We start from the raw sequence: 17,786 nt of genomic DNA on the forward strand, positions 1-17,786 counted from the left end.
AGAAACCCCTCTCCAGCTCTCAGGAGCTGCTCTGAGAGAGTATCGTTTTCCCTTCACTTCAACTGCTACCTTTCTACAACAAACAGACACTGAAATTCTCAGGAAGCAAATGAACAGAAAGTTAAGGGGATGTTAGCAGTGGTGCAGGGCATACAGGTACTAGGTGTGGTTCTCATGAGGAGACCATGGTGGGAAGTGGGACATCGATGGAAAAAAATATTAGTCTTGGAGGCCGTGAACTTCAGTTTTCCAAGTGCTATATCCATTCAGAATAAAGCAGATTACACATCTGAATATGCTCTAATGCAAGATCCGAAAGAAATAATCAGAATACATATTACAAGAAAACAAGGGCTTGATGAAAAGGCAAACACATGGAATGGGAAGGAAAATAATGTGATGAAGAACAGGAAAAGATAAAAGCAAATGGAAAAAGCGAAAAGAGATTAAAAGGAAGCTAAGAGCACAAGAGCAAAATTAAAACACGTTGAGAACAATCAAGAGCAGAATTGATCCTGCAGAAAAAAGTAGTATGATGGAGTAGGGCAAGTCGGAACCCGTCTCCCATATGGAGCAAAGGATAAAAAGATGAAAATAATGAGACAAACTGATGATAGGGGAACAGAAGATGGAGGATGAACATGTGGGCAATTGTTCTTACTTTAAAAAAACACACAAATAAAATAAAAGTAGCAATCAGAAATTTCACAAAAAATCATGACTTTCCTGAATTGAAGAAAGGATTGTATGCAGGTTGAAAGAACTCACTGATGCACAATCAAATATTGAGTTATAAAGATGTAGGGGGAAATATACAGGTGGGAAAAATAATTATGCCTACTTTTCAAAGGAATGCATAAATGATAGGTAGGTAGATAGATAGATAGATAGATAGGTAATAGATAGATAGATAGATAGATAGATAGATAATAGATAGATAAATAGATGTCAAACTGTCTTCAAAACTCCTGCCAAAAGTGCCAAAAGAAAATGGAACAACTACAGAATTTAAGGAGAAAATACTGTCACTCAAGTATTTCATACAAACCAAGCTGTTGATCATTTTCAGATATATAAGTGATTTTTAAAAACTATATATAAATATATATATTCTTGAAAGGGTAAAAAGTGCATATAGATATATTTCAACTAACTGACAGAGAAAGCCCAATTTAACAGCTTAGGAATGGGAGAGTCATGGTCTAAAATTAGATGGAGTTTTGAAAGCAATTAAAAGTGCCTAAATAATTGTCACAAAATATGGTATTAAGTGCAAAAGAAAAAATTCTGAAAAACAGATCCTTATTTAAGAAATAATAAAGCAAAAATGTTTCTGACTTAAAAACCAAAATTATCCTGGCAAAGACTGAGAAGTAGTGGATATATTATGAAGTGTCAAGCTCCTTGTTTCATACATGATAAATGTGAAAGATATAATTCACCATGATTTGGGTCAAAAAGTAAAGAAATGTAGGCTAAGGAATGATACTGAGAATATAATCATAACACTAGCAGAACTAAAATAATATTTATCTTCCAAAACACCAGAGCAAAACTTAATAGAATAGACTTTTATCAAATTTTGATATTTTACTAAAAATATATTTTTTTCAGTATTCATAAAATAATTTTAATAGTTGAATATTTGTTAGACCTCAAAGAGACTATCAGTTAATTGCAAACTGCAGAGGTTAACCAGGCCATATCCTTTGACCACAATGAAATAAAATGAGAAATTAATACTAAAAATTAAAAGCAAATATCCAAAAGTGAGTTTTTTTAATTAATAACCACCTTTTTCCCTCCAACAACTTTATCATCAAAGATGAAATAAAAATTGGAATTAAAGACAATTTAAAAATAAGTTACAGTGAAAAACACTACAAATGAAACCACAGGAAATGAAGTCAAAGCTATAGTTAAAAGAATACTTAAACCATTAAATAATTAATTGTTAAGCTAGAATGAATGAAAATATGTAGATTCCCCAAGGAAAGAAGAAACACTAATAGAGATAAAAAGAGAAATTAATAATTATGAAAAAAGTTATAATAAATATATTCAAGAATTAGTCTTTGAAAATCAAAATCTCAACTAGAATTAGCAGTCATACTTCACGAATCAAGAATTAAAAGATGGCTTTATACATATAACCTGAAGAGCAAGAAAAAGGAAATATCTACAGATAAATAGGAGATAAGGATTATAAATAAAAGCTTTTGTTAATAGGTTTGAAAATCTGGATGAACTGAATTATTTTCTTTAAAAAAAATTATGTATACTTCATACCCACTGTGATGTCTATAATAAAAAAGATAAGACTATAAGTTGGTGAGGATGTGGAAAAATTAAATTCTTATATATTGCTGGTAAGAATGTAAAATGGTATAGCACTTTGGAAAACAGTCTAGCAGTTCTTTAAAATGATAAACATAGAATTACCATATGATCCAGAAGTTTCTCCTAGGTACCGTATTTTGCTGTGTATAATGTGCACCCAGGTTTTTGGTCCAAAATTTCAGGGATAAAATCTTTTGTTTTAATTTTTTTAATCCAAAATTTTTATTTGTTTACATTTAGGTATTTGTTTTTTGTATTATAAAGGAATTTAACATTTATTTTTTAACATTACGGTACAAGAAATTTTATGTAGCAAATAATTACAAAACACAAGAACAGATACAAGGTACAAGAAATTTATCAACCAGTAACAAAGTTATGATATTTATGCATCATAGAAGGCCAAGAACTCTTCGTTGTTGCAAGTTCATCCTAAATTCAGCAAAGCTGATTATCATATTCCAGGGTATTATTTTTACACTTTTAGCTCATAAGCGTAAATAAAAGAATTAAAAACATTTGTATAGGTACGGAATTAGTACTAACCATGTGTAATGTACATCCTTATTTTTCCCTCACAAATTTGGGCAAAAAAGTGTGTATTATACATGGCAAAATATGGTATATACCCAAGAGAATTGAAAACGTATGTTTACTCAGAAATATTTACACAAATGTTCATAATAGCATTATTCATAATAGCCAAAAAATGGAGACAACCCAGATGTCCATTAACTGATAAATGGGTAAACAAAGTATGATATATCCATACAATGGAATATTATTCAGCCATAAAAATGAATGAAGCACTGATTTATGCTGCAACATGGATGAACCTTGGAAACATTATGCTAAGTGAAAAAAGCCAGATACAAAAGATCACATATTATATAATTCCATTTATATGAAATGTCTAGAATAGGCAAATCCATAGATTAGTGGTTGCCAGGGGCTGGAGGAAGGAGGGAATAAGGAGTGACTATTAATGAATATAAGGTTTCTTTTTGGAGTGATGAAAATGTTCCGCAATTAGATAGTTGTGATGGTTGCACTGTTTTGTGACTATACTAAAAAACACTGCACTGTACAGTTTTAAAGGTGAATTTTATGATGTGTGGATTATATCTCAATTTTTAATGAAAAATGGAAATAATACATATTCATATTACAGAAATGATTTAAGAAGTAGCAAACCTTAACATACTAATAACCATGGGGGAAAAAATGAAAAGGTTGTGTAAAAACTAAGACTCTTTTTCTCCCAAAACATCTTAGGGTGTTTTATGGTGACATTTAATCAGTTTCTTATAAAATTCCTCTATTTAAATAATCCCAAAACAGAAAAAGATGAATACCTTGATTTTGTAAAGCCTGGTTTCAAACCAGACAAAAGATAAGCCATGAAAGAAAAAATGTATATGATCTTTTATAAATATAGATTAAGTCCTAAGTAGAATATTAATAAGTCAAATTAAACAATGTGTTTTCAAAATGCATTAGACTCTACTAGAATTTCTTACTGAAATACAAAAATCTTTCAACATCAGAAAACCTGTTAATATAATCATGTTAATAGAAAACCCATGTAATTATGTTAAATGCTAAAAAGTTAGTAAAAGTCAACATCCATTTCTGATTTTTACCTTCCTAATAAATAAGGAATTCAAGAATATTATTAACATGAGAAAGAATATATCAGCAAATAATACCTAGTATCATATCAGATAAGGAACCGTAGAGATAGTCTGTCTCACTATAAATAAGAAACACCACTTTCTCAGCTTTCCTCAAAGTTGCTCTGGATATTCTAGTCAGTGCAGCAAGAGGAAAAAAAGAAAATGGAAGTGTAAATATCAGAAAGGAGAAGAAAAACTTTAAATAATTTGCAAATGGTATAATTGCCTACATGAAAAAAAAAATCAAATGAAAAATTATTTAAAACAATGTCAATTCATTAGGTTACAAAACTAGTATACAAATATCAATAGCTTTTAACTTAGCAATAAGAGAATGTAAGGAAAAAGAATCACAACAAAAATATGTAATATCAAATAACAACTTTAAAAGATAATGTTTTATTTCTATTTGAAAAAAATGACAAATAAAATTGAGGGACATAAAAGAAAACTTGAATAAATGGAGTGATATAGTGTACAAATATAAACTTTCCCCAATCTGCACATCAAAATCTTAAAAGAAGTTTTTGAGAAGCCTGACAAAAATTATTGTAAGTTTTATTTTGAAGAATAAATATAGCCTAGGATTTTTTTTAAAACCAGTAAAAGTAGGGTATTGCCCTACTTTAAATAATACGCATTACAAAGCTATAGTAATTAAATCGGCTTTGAACTGGCACAGAAATGAATGTGCCTGTCAGTAGAGCAGGGAGAAAGCATAGGACTATACCAAAGTTTACATAAGAATTATTTTAAAATAAAGATGTCACCTCATATGGGAGAAGACAGAGTAGATTATGCCATTTGATTCCTAATGAATTTAAAATTTCAGTATAAGAAATAAAACAACAAAATTGGAATGTAATATAGATAGTTACGTAATTTTAAATTAAAGAAGCCTTCTTGATCATGATCTCAGGAGCTTATGATATATATTCTTGAAAACACTGTTAGATATGACTATTCAAACATTAAACTTTCTGTATGGCATGAAACACCATAACCAAAGCTAAAAACAAATGACAAAACAAAAGACAAATGACTAAGTTCATTAATAAGGTCATGGACTATTTATAAGAAAGCGGATTTATGCAAACTGCAATTTTATAGTCATATTAATTACATCTAAATTATTATGTTGCTGAATGTATACATGCATCTGATGAAACTCCACTCTAAGTAATTCGTTAGTGAAAAATGCAAATGATCATTAACCATGGGGGAAAAAGTTTATCCTCGCTAGTACTTAAGGAAATAAAAATTACAATCTATCAGATGGGCGTACATCAAAGAGAATGATAGCACTGAAGTGGGCAAGGATGTGAGAGAGGGGAATTTTCACATTATGCTAGAGTCATTGTCTGCGCTGATAGAACCTTTCTGGAGAATCAAACCATAAAAATGCATGCTTTTCACCCCGAATTTCCACCTCTAGCAATTTTCTTTAAAAGTTAATGACTTAATAAGCAAAGATGCAGGTAGATATTGATGAGTTGTTATTTTAGTCCCAACATTGGAAGCGATCTACGAAGTAATTGAAGATAAATTAAACAAATTGTGGTGTGCCCGTATTGTAAGATGTTATGCAGCCATCAAAAACAATGAGTGGACAAAAGGGTTTTATGTATATGAACATTTGTCATGATCCACTGCTCACATCTGGACTTTACCTCAAGTAATATTAGTTGTCATGTGGAGGACAGTTAAATTACCTAAAATTAAAAAATGATAATGTGGATGTATATTTATTGATATGGGAAGACGCTCATACTATTTCTAAAAAGCAGGTTAGACTATAGCATATGCCGTATGAACCCATTTTTTTGTAAAAGCAATATAAATTCTAATGTAATGTATGGAAAATGTTTTGTATGAGACACAAACTATTTGCTGTGCCCATTCTAGGTGGGGAATTATTTGGGACTTAATTTTTTTCCTTTTTGCATTTTCTATTTTTCCTAAGTTATCTACAATGAACATGTACTATTTGGGTAATAATTATTACCTTTTTTTTTTCAACATTTCAAAATAGAACAATCCATGTAATAAGCAAGAATGCAATAAAAAGCACTCCTTAGGATTGAAACAGGAATGCCAATGTGGTACAGAGATAAGAGCCCAGATCCTGGAGCCAGACTGGCCTGGATTCATCTAGATGCTGCTCCTTGCTCACAGTGCTACCTCAGGCAGGTCATTTAACATCTCAGATTCGGCATCTGTAAAATGCAGAGTTGCTCTGAGGATTAGCAAAAATGTATGTAAATCACCCAACACAGTCTCTGGCACATATAATGCCCTTAACCAAAGGTGAATCTTTATCGCTGTTGTTGTTGTAAATGCCAAGGAAATTGGCCTGAAAACCGGAAACAGATTTGTATTGCTGAGCAGCGGCATGGATTCATTGTTAAGAAGGTTTTTTGCTTTTTTTTCTTAAAGTTTATTGGGGTGACGATTGTTAGTAAAGTTAACAAAGGTTTCAGGTATACAATTCTGTAATACATTATCTATATTATATCACATTGTGTGTTCACCACAAAGCAAAAAAGAAACTCCCAGTTATAAAATAAATAAGTCATGAGGCTATAATGTGCAGCATGGTAACTATAGATAATAACACGATTGCATATTTGAAAAGTTGCTAAGAAAGATGGGAAAAGTCCTTGTCACAAGAAAACAGAATTTGTAACTGTGTATAGTGACAGATATTAGCTAGACTTACTGTGGTAGTCATTTTGCAGCATATACAAATATTGAATCATTATCCTGTACAGCTGAAAAACAAACAAAAAAGAAGGTTTTGTGTAATGTATCATCTCGTGAAATATAGAAAATGTCTTTGGTTTCACCACTTAAAATTTGTCACGTGTTACAATTTGTACTTGTAGAGTATGTGCCCTTCTTGAGGGCTAGAGAGGCAATGCTTTCAATTTCAGTAATTTTAGGCCCTCAGCAAGGAATTTTGTACATAATAGTTGCTCAGCACGCCGTGAATGGAGTGGAATTAAGGCTGCTTGCTCAGACTCTCCCCTAGCTAGACTTCTGATTCTGAATGCACTTCTTTGTGTGGCCTGTGTTCACTAAAGCCCTGATTACTAGAAATCACTCAGGAGGATAAAGAGTGGCCAGGTTCTCCTAACTTTTAGGAATTAGATAGGGAGTTTCACTAATAAAAGAGTCGTTTTTTATCAGCTTTTACAACACGTCAGGCCTTTTGAGGATATCAATATTATGAGTTGATATTTATTTATACTATGAGTTGACTGCGTGCTGGGCACTGTGCTACTAAGTAGTTTACTACAGGGATTACCTTCGTTAATATGACAATTCTATGATGTAAGAATTATTATTCCTCTCATAGATGAAGAGCCTAAGTCTTAACCAAGGTAACATGTGAGCTTGGACTTGATTCTATCTGATGTCATAATCTTTGCTCTTAAAAACTTTGCTACCCTACTTCCCCATTCCTTCCAATCAACAAGATATATATATAAAGTTGTGTTTCAGTGTGTCTCATTTGTTGCTATCTATTTCATGGATTTTATTTAAATCCTTTAAAAAATATTGATGCCATGTGAAGCCTGGTTTTAAGCAACTGTATAAAACATTCTTGAAAAATCTGTTTTTCCTCAACTGAATTTTGGTTCTAAAACTGTATCATTGAATTATTTGTGAATTATTTGTGAGTTTTTAAGTTTTTGAGGGGGTTATGTTTTACTCCTTTTTTATATCCCATGCAAGCATAATGCTTGCCCATAATAGGTGGTCAACAAACAGTGGATTAAATTGCTTGTCCCTGTTGATCATACTAAAAAGCAAATAAGAAATCATTGTCTCCTAAAATGTTAATTACTTATAGCAAACGTAAAAGCAATCCAGTGTCAACCCTTAGATCTACTGCTATCTGTCTAGGTTTTAGGTACCTCCGTCTCCATCAGCTGTGGCCTGTCACAGTATTTGAGAACCGACATTTCCAAATGGTATATATGTATTAGTATTACACGTGCATATAGTTATGCTCAGAACAAACCAATGTCACTCACTTGCATTCATATTTGCTTTCATAATGTCCTATAACCTTGGAGTCACACTGAGAGTGGCTGTGCATGTGAATATCATCTCTATTGTGTGCCCACCAAAACAATAAACACACAGTTGGAAGTAAAAAAAGAAAAAAAAAATCCAGTTAATTCCCAGCTCTGTCACTCACCAGTTTTGTGACCTTAAGCACATAACTTACCCTCTCAGAAGCTCAGTTTCTCTAAGATGGAGCTGGTAATGTTTATCTCACAGCATTGTCAAGAAGGGGAAAATGAATGCATGTGTGCGCAGAGCCTGTGACACATGGTAGGTGTTCAGTAAATTCATGGAACTCTAAAAAAAAAACTCATTTTTTTTGTGAACCCACTGACTTGCCTTCAGAAATTTCATGATTCTACTTTGAATAAATTTGAAGTACACTGAAACACAGACATGTGATTTAAAAAAACAAGAAAGGGAGAAAAGCGATCACGAGCTTTTTGCACCTGAGCGATGTCAGGTAAAAGCTTCAGTTTACTGAAATTCAGACAGCACTCTTCAAGCAGTTCAACCTGCACTGATTGGAGGAGCACTTTCGTTTGCCTAAATAAAACACTAAAAATATTATTGAGCTATTCCACAGAGGGAATGCGTACCTGGTAACGTAAGACTGTGTTTTCATGCAGTTTTTATTCAAGGTAAAACATAAACCAGTGGAAGAAAAACAGAAAGTGATAAGTAGCATGACTGTATTTTCCACAAACATATGGTAGATGTTTAAAATGAGGTATGTCAGCTATTAATTCCCCAGGTGCTTGCTGTAGTCTGAAAAATAAGGTTGTTCTACGCTCTATCAAGAGCTGCGAGGGATTTCCCAGCTCTTGATATTTTGATCTTTGGGAAGATGTGAGACTGACTCTTTTCTCATGGGCACATGTTCCCAGGAATATTTTTTAAAAAGCGTTTTGCCCTGATTGACGCACAAAAGGTGCCAAGAGCAATTCTGATGGGTATGTCTGTCTTACACTCAATTGCTTTCTCACCCGCCAAACACAGAAAAGCCAGAGACAAGGGAAAGGCTGTTTCGTTCCTGACCAAATGTGGACCTGGAGTTTTAGTGGGAGGACCTGGTTCCTCACACGCTGTCCATCTTGATCCTGGATGTAGCTTATGGGCTACCTTAACCCTTGTAAGCCAAGGCTACACACTTAAGAATCCAGGAAGTATGAGGTGGAGTGAGGGTCAGCGCTAGAGGACAAGATCTTATTACAACATGATTAAATGCTTTCCATTTGGGAAACTGCCTTTTTGTTTCTATTGTTCATAGTCTTAAATATTAACATGACTTGTCGTAACTCTCAAATGATTTAGGAATTTGGAAGGATGTAGGGAGTTATTGAAATATTGGTATATATAAAGGACTGTTAATTTTCAGGGTATAAACTTGATTTTTGGAGTGTGAAAAATGTTTCAAATGAAGTAGCTGGACTTATTGACCTTCCTGAGGTCAACACCTGTGGCTTGATGGAAAGGAAAAATACAGCAAATGAAATGGGTAGGAGCTTGAAATATGAACACTTAGAATTCTGAAATATATGAGTATTTCTTAATTTTTATATGTTTGCTGTCTTAAAACGTAGCATTAGACTCAGTATCAGTCCTGATGTAGAATTTTATAAATCATGAAGAGCATGCATTTCATAAGATGAGGGTTCGTCTTTAGCAGGAATTTTGGTGACATTCTCTAGCTTTCTAGGAAATAGAAATACAACTGATTGGTATTAAGATGATTTCAAAAGCAAAGATAGAAGATGCTCCTGATTGAAAAACAGTATTTGAAAAATGAGAGAAGTGATATGAACATATTGCTAAATTAGATGTTTAGAAATGTGTAATTATAAATTCTAGTAAGTCTCCATGGACAAGTTACATAATATTTAAGCAGCAAAAGGTCAATTTTAGAAATCAGTGGATTTATGTATCTCACAAACATCTCAATATTCATGTTTTAAAAATAATAAACAATGTCATTAATTTTTAGGTTTTTTAAATTCAAATATAAGTATAGTTTTTAGCTTTGATGTTTTAACTTCTTATTTAATCACCATCCCTCCAATCACCCTCCCAATCCTCCCAATGACTTGTGAGGTATTACTATCCTATTTTATAGATGAGCAAATTGAGGCTCAGAGAGATTAGGTGATTTGCTGATGGTCCAGCAGAAGCTAAAGCTCAGTATTTTTCTGCAGCTTTGTTGATGTTTATTGGTAAGTACAAAGCACATATGTAAATACAGACTGATTTTAATAGATACATAACAGATTTAAACTATAGTTCTTAACCCCATGCAAAGAAATATTTTCTTGGTGCTAAGCAATAGAGGCAGTTTCAACTGATTTGTAAATAATAGAAGTTGGTTTCAAAATCAAGAGTCAGGGAATTGTGCATTGCTTTTGATATTAAAAAAAAAAAAATAGGTCTAGGAATCCTCTGCATTGACCTCTAAATTCTGCGTTAGAGAAAAAGAGAGTTTGTTTATACACTTGAATCTTAAACCCCAGTAAAATTAAGGTCTTTGGAAACCAGGAGAAATGGTGATAGTGAGTAAAGTCCCTGGGGCTCCATAGGACCACATGGCAACACATCATTGAAAGTAGGAAAGCATAGGAAGGATAAAAACTTTCAAAAGGCACCAGTCTAATACATCTATTTTTAAAAATAATTGTTATCACCAAAGCACATACAGATGGACAGAGAAATTAGAGGTTCTTTGCAGATGATCGCTGTTGGGTTACTCATTCCAAGTGTGGAGAAAAATTAATGTGCTTCTTTATTTAAAAACCCAGTAAGTGGATTAACTCATCCTTCGGGGAAGTTTAACTTCTGAGTCAGCTTGGGTAAAGAAGATGCAAAAGATGTAGTAGTGATGCTCCCACACCATTTTTTAAGGATCCTGTGAGTAGCAGAAGAGCTATTTGATGACCCTTCCCACTTCCTCAGCTCGGCCTCCCCAGCCACAATTGAATCATTCGGTCCTGTCCATTGAGCAGTGCCTGTGTTTGTATAGACTCTGAACTATTACTTAATTTCAAGCTCCTTTACAAGTGGCTTGAGGTTGCTTTGGTGGGCTTTTTTAGGAACCTCATTCATTCCATAGATATTATCAAGAACTCCCTTTGTGAACCACCCTCTGTGCTAGGCACTGAAAACACAGTGGTGGATAAAAAGAATAGATGCAGCTGTCCCATGTGGCACTTACAGGCTGGTAAAAGGACAGGTGGGGCACATGCCTGAAGGAGGAACGTAGGGAGCTTTGAGAGTGTTGATTAAGAGGGAACTGACCTGATCGGAAAGGTTAGCATCGATTAACTTTAGATATGAAGCAGAAAAATGTGGACATCAGAGGGGTGAGGGGTAGGGCACAAGGGAAGAAGCCAGAAATAGCATGTGTAAAGGTCTTGTGGCAGGAGGAAGCATGGGAGAGCTGTGGAAATGGAAGGGTAGTGTGGACCGAGGGGAAATAGCATTTGGACAATAGAGCAGCATGACTCTAGAGGCTTCTACCCAGATTATCTGTGCCTCCAAGGCCATGATAAATATTTTGATCTTTAGCCTGAAAGCAATAGAAAGCCATTGAAGCATGTCGAGCAGTAGAGTGACAAGATCAGATCAGTCCTTTGCAGTGATCATTCTGACTCCAGTATGGAGACTAGATTGGACGAGGGCCAACGATAATACTCGGAAACTAGTCAGGGTATATCACCTTTTTTTTTTTTTTTTAACTCAGTCCTTTCAGTTAAACTTTCTTAAGGTCCATTATCTATCTAATACTTCTTATCATAACTTTTTGTGCTATTGAACAGAGGTATTTTATGTGTGTGTGCTAATGAATAGAAGTTTTCTTTCTTTTGAAAAGCTTTTCATAGAAAACAATGAATATCACGAAAAAAAATTTTCTGCCTGGAAAAAAAAAAGCACCATATTCTCATTATCTCAATACAATTAGTTTTATGTTCCGATTTTTTTTCCCTGTTTCTGCATGGTCCTCATATTCATATTGCAATGTCTTTATCATATTCCATTGAGATGTATTAAAATGTAATTACCTGTTGCTTCACACTTAGGACATTTAGGTAAGAAGTTTTAATCAGGGATGACAGGATCAGTAAAATGCTGTCCAAAGATATTCTTTTTTTGGTTTTCAGCAATTGACACTAAGTTGGGAGAGCATAGTCTGTCACTTTCAACCCCAATTATATGAAAATCGCCCTTTATGGAGAATTTAAAGTCTCCTAAATATTTGTATTAAGAGTAATATATGTTGCTTAGGCTGTTAAAGAAATATTGATTTCTGACCCTTAACTGGAATACCTAACTTTCATTTTTCTTCTTTTTTACACAAATTATGTATATTGTGTTCTCCTCAGGTAGAATTTAAAAGCATTCTGTGTTATGGAGGCTCCATTCTAGGATCTTATTGCTTTTGAGATGAATAAATGGAAGTCTGCTATCAGTGGAACAGACCTATTTTTTTCTATGCAATAAGGCACACAAGTAATACAGGGCTGAATTTGGCCTCAGAATTTCTGAAGTTCCAAGCCAGTTTCTTAGGGCCAAATTTAGCTTCCAGCTTTCAGCTGATGAGAAGCTTTGGCATAAGCCGTCTAATTTTTGTTCAGCAAAAATCTTCTTGGATGATTTTAATGTAATTTTGAAATTTGTATTACCAGGTGATGTGTAAGCATTTCTTAGGAATTGGCTGCAAATACTTGCTCAGAAAACAATGTACCTTAAAGATACTTTATAGCCAGCCTTTGAGGTATTAGAATGAAATGGGTTGGCACCAAAACATTTCAATATGCTATAGGAAATGAAATATGGCCAAAGAAGTTTTTATGTTCTCTGACTATTCCTCTTTTCCATTACTAGCCAGAGGCAAGTAAATCAACTATATATCTCCTCTCTGTTTTATTTTTATCAACTTAGGAAGTTTGAGGGTTTTTTGCTTATTCCTTGAATACATAAAATGGGAAAATTGAAACTTTTAAATGTTTCTTACCTATTTATCTGTTCATGAGATGTCACTTGAAACACACTTAATATTACTAATTAGTTACACATACTATGGTTGCATTAGCACATTTTCTACTATCTGTTCTACTGACGTGACGCAGTGCCCTCCCACAGCCGCCTTTAACTTAAAGCTTTAATTGCTTTCCCCTAAGCCTCAGCTCATATTTGATTTATCTGATTTCTTTGTATAAAGATTCTCTAGTTTATGATGTGTACACAAGTCATTAAGTTGGTGTTGATGTTTATGCAGTGAACCTGCCAAATGGTTACAGCAGACATCCCTTTATGAATTTATGATGGGGCAATAAAGACAAGTGTCAGAAGCCCCTCGTCTGGGCGAGGAATCACTTTCCTTGTGCTGTGTGTTTGGGGACAGTAATGTGGACACTTCCACTAATTTGCATAGCAAAAGGCAATATTGAAACACAATTTGTCAAATTGTGAGCATCTCTAATTTACTGCAGTGAGAATATGTCGTGCATGAGACAGAGAGAGAGAGAGAGAGAGACAGAGACAGAGACAGAGACAGAGAGAGAAACACACCTTTAAATGTTCGCACTTTGAAATGAAATTATACAGTTTTAACCAGGAAATCATTCTTTATAAATCTGATTGGGTATATATTGGTTATTATTATCGAGTCTGTGTCAATAATATAAAGTTCATCAGCTACGATAAGTAATAGAAACAGTTGAAGAAGATGGTCATGTATCATTTTATTTTATCTATACATTTTAATTTTTTTTTGCAAAAATAGACCCAAAAAGGCAAATATTATTTTCAAGTATTATGACATAAGCTGACGTTTACATTTTTTTTCATTGTGAGATCTTCAAAGATTATAGGTGTGAGTTTAATTCACCAATTCTTTTGCAGACACAAGTCTTCCTGACTAATAGCACAAACCTGCTAATTTAAAAATAGCTATATGTGTGTTGTATTAGTGCTGGTTTATTATCTTCACCTTTTTACTTACTAATATTTGAAATTAGAAGTCAGAAAAGTTTATTCTTAGTTTTTCGTGTAAATCATAGAGAGGATTTATCTCCAAGTATTATTTATTTCAAACTGTCCTGTGCATGTGTAAGTTTGTCTTCATATAAATGATACCTGCAAATAACCAAAGAATTAAGATAAAATATAAGAGCTCCAAAACATAAGAACAGCAAGCCAAATAAGGAAAAAAACACACAAAAAAACACTTTCATATTTAAAGAAAGGGAGGGATGATCAGGGAGGTGGAGAGAAGGAAGGAAGGAAGGTGTTCCAGATGGTTCTGAAATTTGTGCAGTAGAGGAGAAGATTCTCAAATGTCATGTGGTTTTCTGAAGAGACAAAAACAGGACTTTAATGTTGATGACAGAGAAGATAAACTGGAAGTGAGATAGTGAAATTCATTTTTATCTACATTTCCTCCCAATCCTCACCCTTTGTAGAAGCTCTTTCTCTTCATACTGAGAGAATTTAGATAATTAAATGCAGTTAAGAGAACAGACTAAGAGAAGAAATACAACAATGTCTAATTGGCAAGGTTGTGCTTAGGAGGACTTGAAATATTTGCTACCATTTACAAATGAAAATGAGTAAAATATTATAGAATAGTCTCAAAATTCCTCTAGCAAATAATGAAAAGAAAAGAGTAAGTTATGGCCAGCTTATATTTCGGTATGAGAAAACAAAATGAAGAGGACTGGTTTTGCTCTGTAGCAGTCATCTATTCAATGGATACATTTTTCTTGGATCCTCCACTATAAAGTTCTGAGTTAAGCACACGCAGAATAAAGAGACGTGTGAAATAGGGTTCCTCTCGTTGAGGACCTTACTCTCTTGTTGGGAAAGCAAGGCCCCCAGTATCTATAATGCAAGGCAATGTGTGTGATCTCTCCTACTTGAGTGATATAACTGAAGTGTGACCCAAATACTAACTGATTTTTGACCACACAAGTGAATCTGTTTTAAACCCACACAAACTTGATGCAAAATTTAACCACTTCATCAGCGTCTCAAAAAATTCAACCATATAAGGGTTTTTGAATTCTCTAGTTTTACTGAAGTTTTGTAGTGACATGGGAAGGTGTCACATCACAGAGCAAATGTCACTTGAAAAATTCCCTGTTACCCATCTCATCCCCAAGTATCCCCTCTTAACCTTACTTATCTCTCTCCATCTCTTTTCCTAGGCAGCTCTCAACACGGCTTGTCAGCCCTTTATTAGGCAGCTATGCTGCCGGCTTTGACAAGAAACTTGGCTGCCACTGAACGCCAGGCCTGGGAGATTTATTTCAACCCCCATTACCCAACCACTAAGCTTATCAAAGATCCTTTTCAATAGAGCTGATTCTTCCCACAAGCAATTATTTATCAACATCTTTTAAAAAAATAATTCTCCATATGACTTTTTAGGAAAACAGATAAAGAATCACTTCAAAGTCGCGATCAAAGAAGATCTTGAAGAATGGTGTATCAGTCAGAATAGGCTATGTTATGCCACTTCGACAAGTAGTACGGAAATCTCAGTGGCTTAACATAATTAGAGTTTATTTCTTGGGCACACAGAGTCGACAGTAAGTTCATGCTACTCTCTGAGGCAGCTGTCCTCCATATGCAAGCTCAGCATGTAAGGTTTCTTCCATCTTGTGGCACCTCTGTCTCAACAAGTACCCCCCATGATTGCAGCAGCAAGAGAGAAGGTCTGGGAGGTTCACATCAGTGAATTCTTCAGCCCCCAAACGGCACGTCCCCTCAGTCACAGTTATTTGTCTAGAGCCAGTCCTGTCCAATTTATGAGGAAGAGAGATACAGAGGGGGCTGGGAAACACAGGATTCCATGTGTATAAAAATGGAAGGAGAACCCAAAATAATGGCGAGCACCTGAAGTATCTACAGGATGAGACGTATTTTGATGGCAATGCTGTCAGAATAAAGTGGACAAAGAAGCCAGTGTAGTTTGGTTAGGATTTTTCATATGTTTTGTAGAGTGGTGGGATATATGTTTGGAAAGATAGGTTAAGGCCAGATTGCTAAAGGCCTTTAATATTAATTATAATATTAAATATATATATATTTAATTATAATCAACATTCAGTATTTTTCAACTTCAGCTTCACGTGTACAGTGCAATGGTCAGACATCTACACAGTCCATGAAGTGGTCTCCCTAGTAAGTCCCGTGCTCATCTGGCACCCTACATAACCTTTACAACATTATTGGTTATAGTCCCCAAACTATTTCATATCCCCGTGGCTATATTGTGATTACTAGTCTGTACTTTCTAATCCCTTTACCTTCTCCCCTAATCCCACCCCCTTCCCATCTAGCAACCGTGAGTCTATTTCTGTTTTATTTGTTCACTTATTCTGTCCTTTAGATTCCACATGTAAGTGAGATCATATGGTATTTGTAAGAACCTACCACTTTTGAGACCCATTAACAGACAAATAAGATGAGAATAATCACACATTACAGAAAACATTGGTATTTAGAAACACTGGTGATATTTGTGAGCATGTGTGATGGTATCAGGAATCAGCTATGTTGACAGCATTTCCGTGGAAAGCTCCAACTATGTGGCGGAGAACTGAAAACAATGAAGGATTTTGATTTGTGACTCTTTTACCAAATATGAATAAGTAAGTAGCTACTATGTGTTATGTGCTTATTATGTGCCAGACACCGTGTTTGTACCTCAGTTCTTTAAGATGGCCCTCAAGACACAGGATGGTCTGACACCTGCTTCTTCTCCAGCCCCACCTCACACTCAGCCCCTCACTCTGCTCTCCTTGCTCTGACTTTACTCAAGTCTCTGCTCACATGTCACCTTCTCCAAACGCTCCCCAACCACCCTATATAAAACATCCGCATTTTCAGTCACTTTCTATCTCAGCATAGACGTCATCATAATGAAGTTTTTCTTCATAAAACTTCTCACCTCCAGGCAGAGTATATGTGTTTTGTCTATTGCCTGTGTCACCTATCAGACTATAAGTTTCATGAGGTCAGGGATTTGTCTCTTCTGTTTACTGCTGTAATCCTAGAGCTTGTAACAGTTCCTGACACTCAATAACTGTTTGTTCAATTAATTAGTGACTTATTTGAACCACCTAAGACCCTTATGAGGTAGGCACCATTCATTTTCCTCTTTTATGAGTGAAGAACCGTAGTCCTAGGGTGATTCAGTCGCCTCTTCAAAGTCTCACAGTTACTTATCCATAGAGCTAAAATGAAAAGCCAGGACTGTCTGATTCCAGAGCTCGTATATTTTGCCACCATACTCTTCTGATGATCCTATACTCACATCTTGGTAATTAAAAGTCAGCGTAAAAATTATTCTTTAAGAATCTAAACATTCAATGTATATACTTGAAGCATTTCTCTGACATTACCATATATTTATTGAAAACAAGATAAATATTTCTATGTGTATGAGAAAGTAAACTGAGCCCCCCCCCAAAAAAAAAAGCCCCACAAAACAAAAACAAAGGTGTCTTGTGGAGGTAATAGAGGGTGATCCTAAAGAGCACATTTACTCCCATGGGCCAAATGTTTCCTCCTGCACAGTGGGCTGCTTCCCAAAGAATTAGCCTCTCTCAAAATGAATTATTAACCCCAGCATCCTGGCCAAATTCCCACTTGGATAATCTAGGAACTGTTCAAAACTTGGAATCTATTGAAATTAGCCTG

The 17,786-nt window shown here is 34.6% G+C and overlaps 1 protein-coding gene across 6 annotated transcripts in view; it reads left to right on the plus strand.

Moving 5' to 3' along the window:
- Positions 1–17,786, plus strand: part of MEIS2 (Meis homeobox 2) — a 202,134-nt gene that overhangs the window by 111,780 nt on the left and 72,568 nt on the right. The gene's annotated exons all lie outside the window — the stretch shown is intronic.

This window comes from Rhinolophus sinicus, linkage group LG03 (genome assembly GCF_036562045.2).
Source record: "Rhinolophus sinicus isolate RSC01 linkage group LG03, ASM3656204v1, whole genome shotgun sequence".
Taxonomy (NCBI): domain Eukaryota; kingdom Metazoa; phylum Chordata; class Mammalia; order Chiroptera; family Rhinolophidae; genus Rhinolophus; species Rhinolophus sinicus.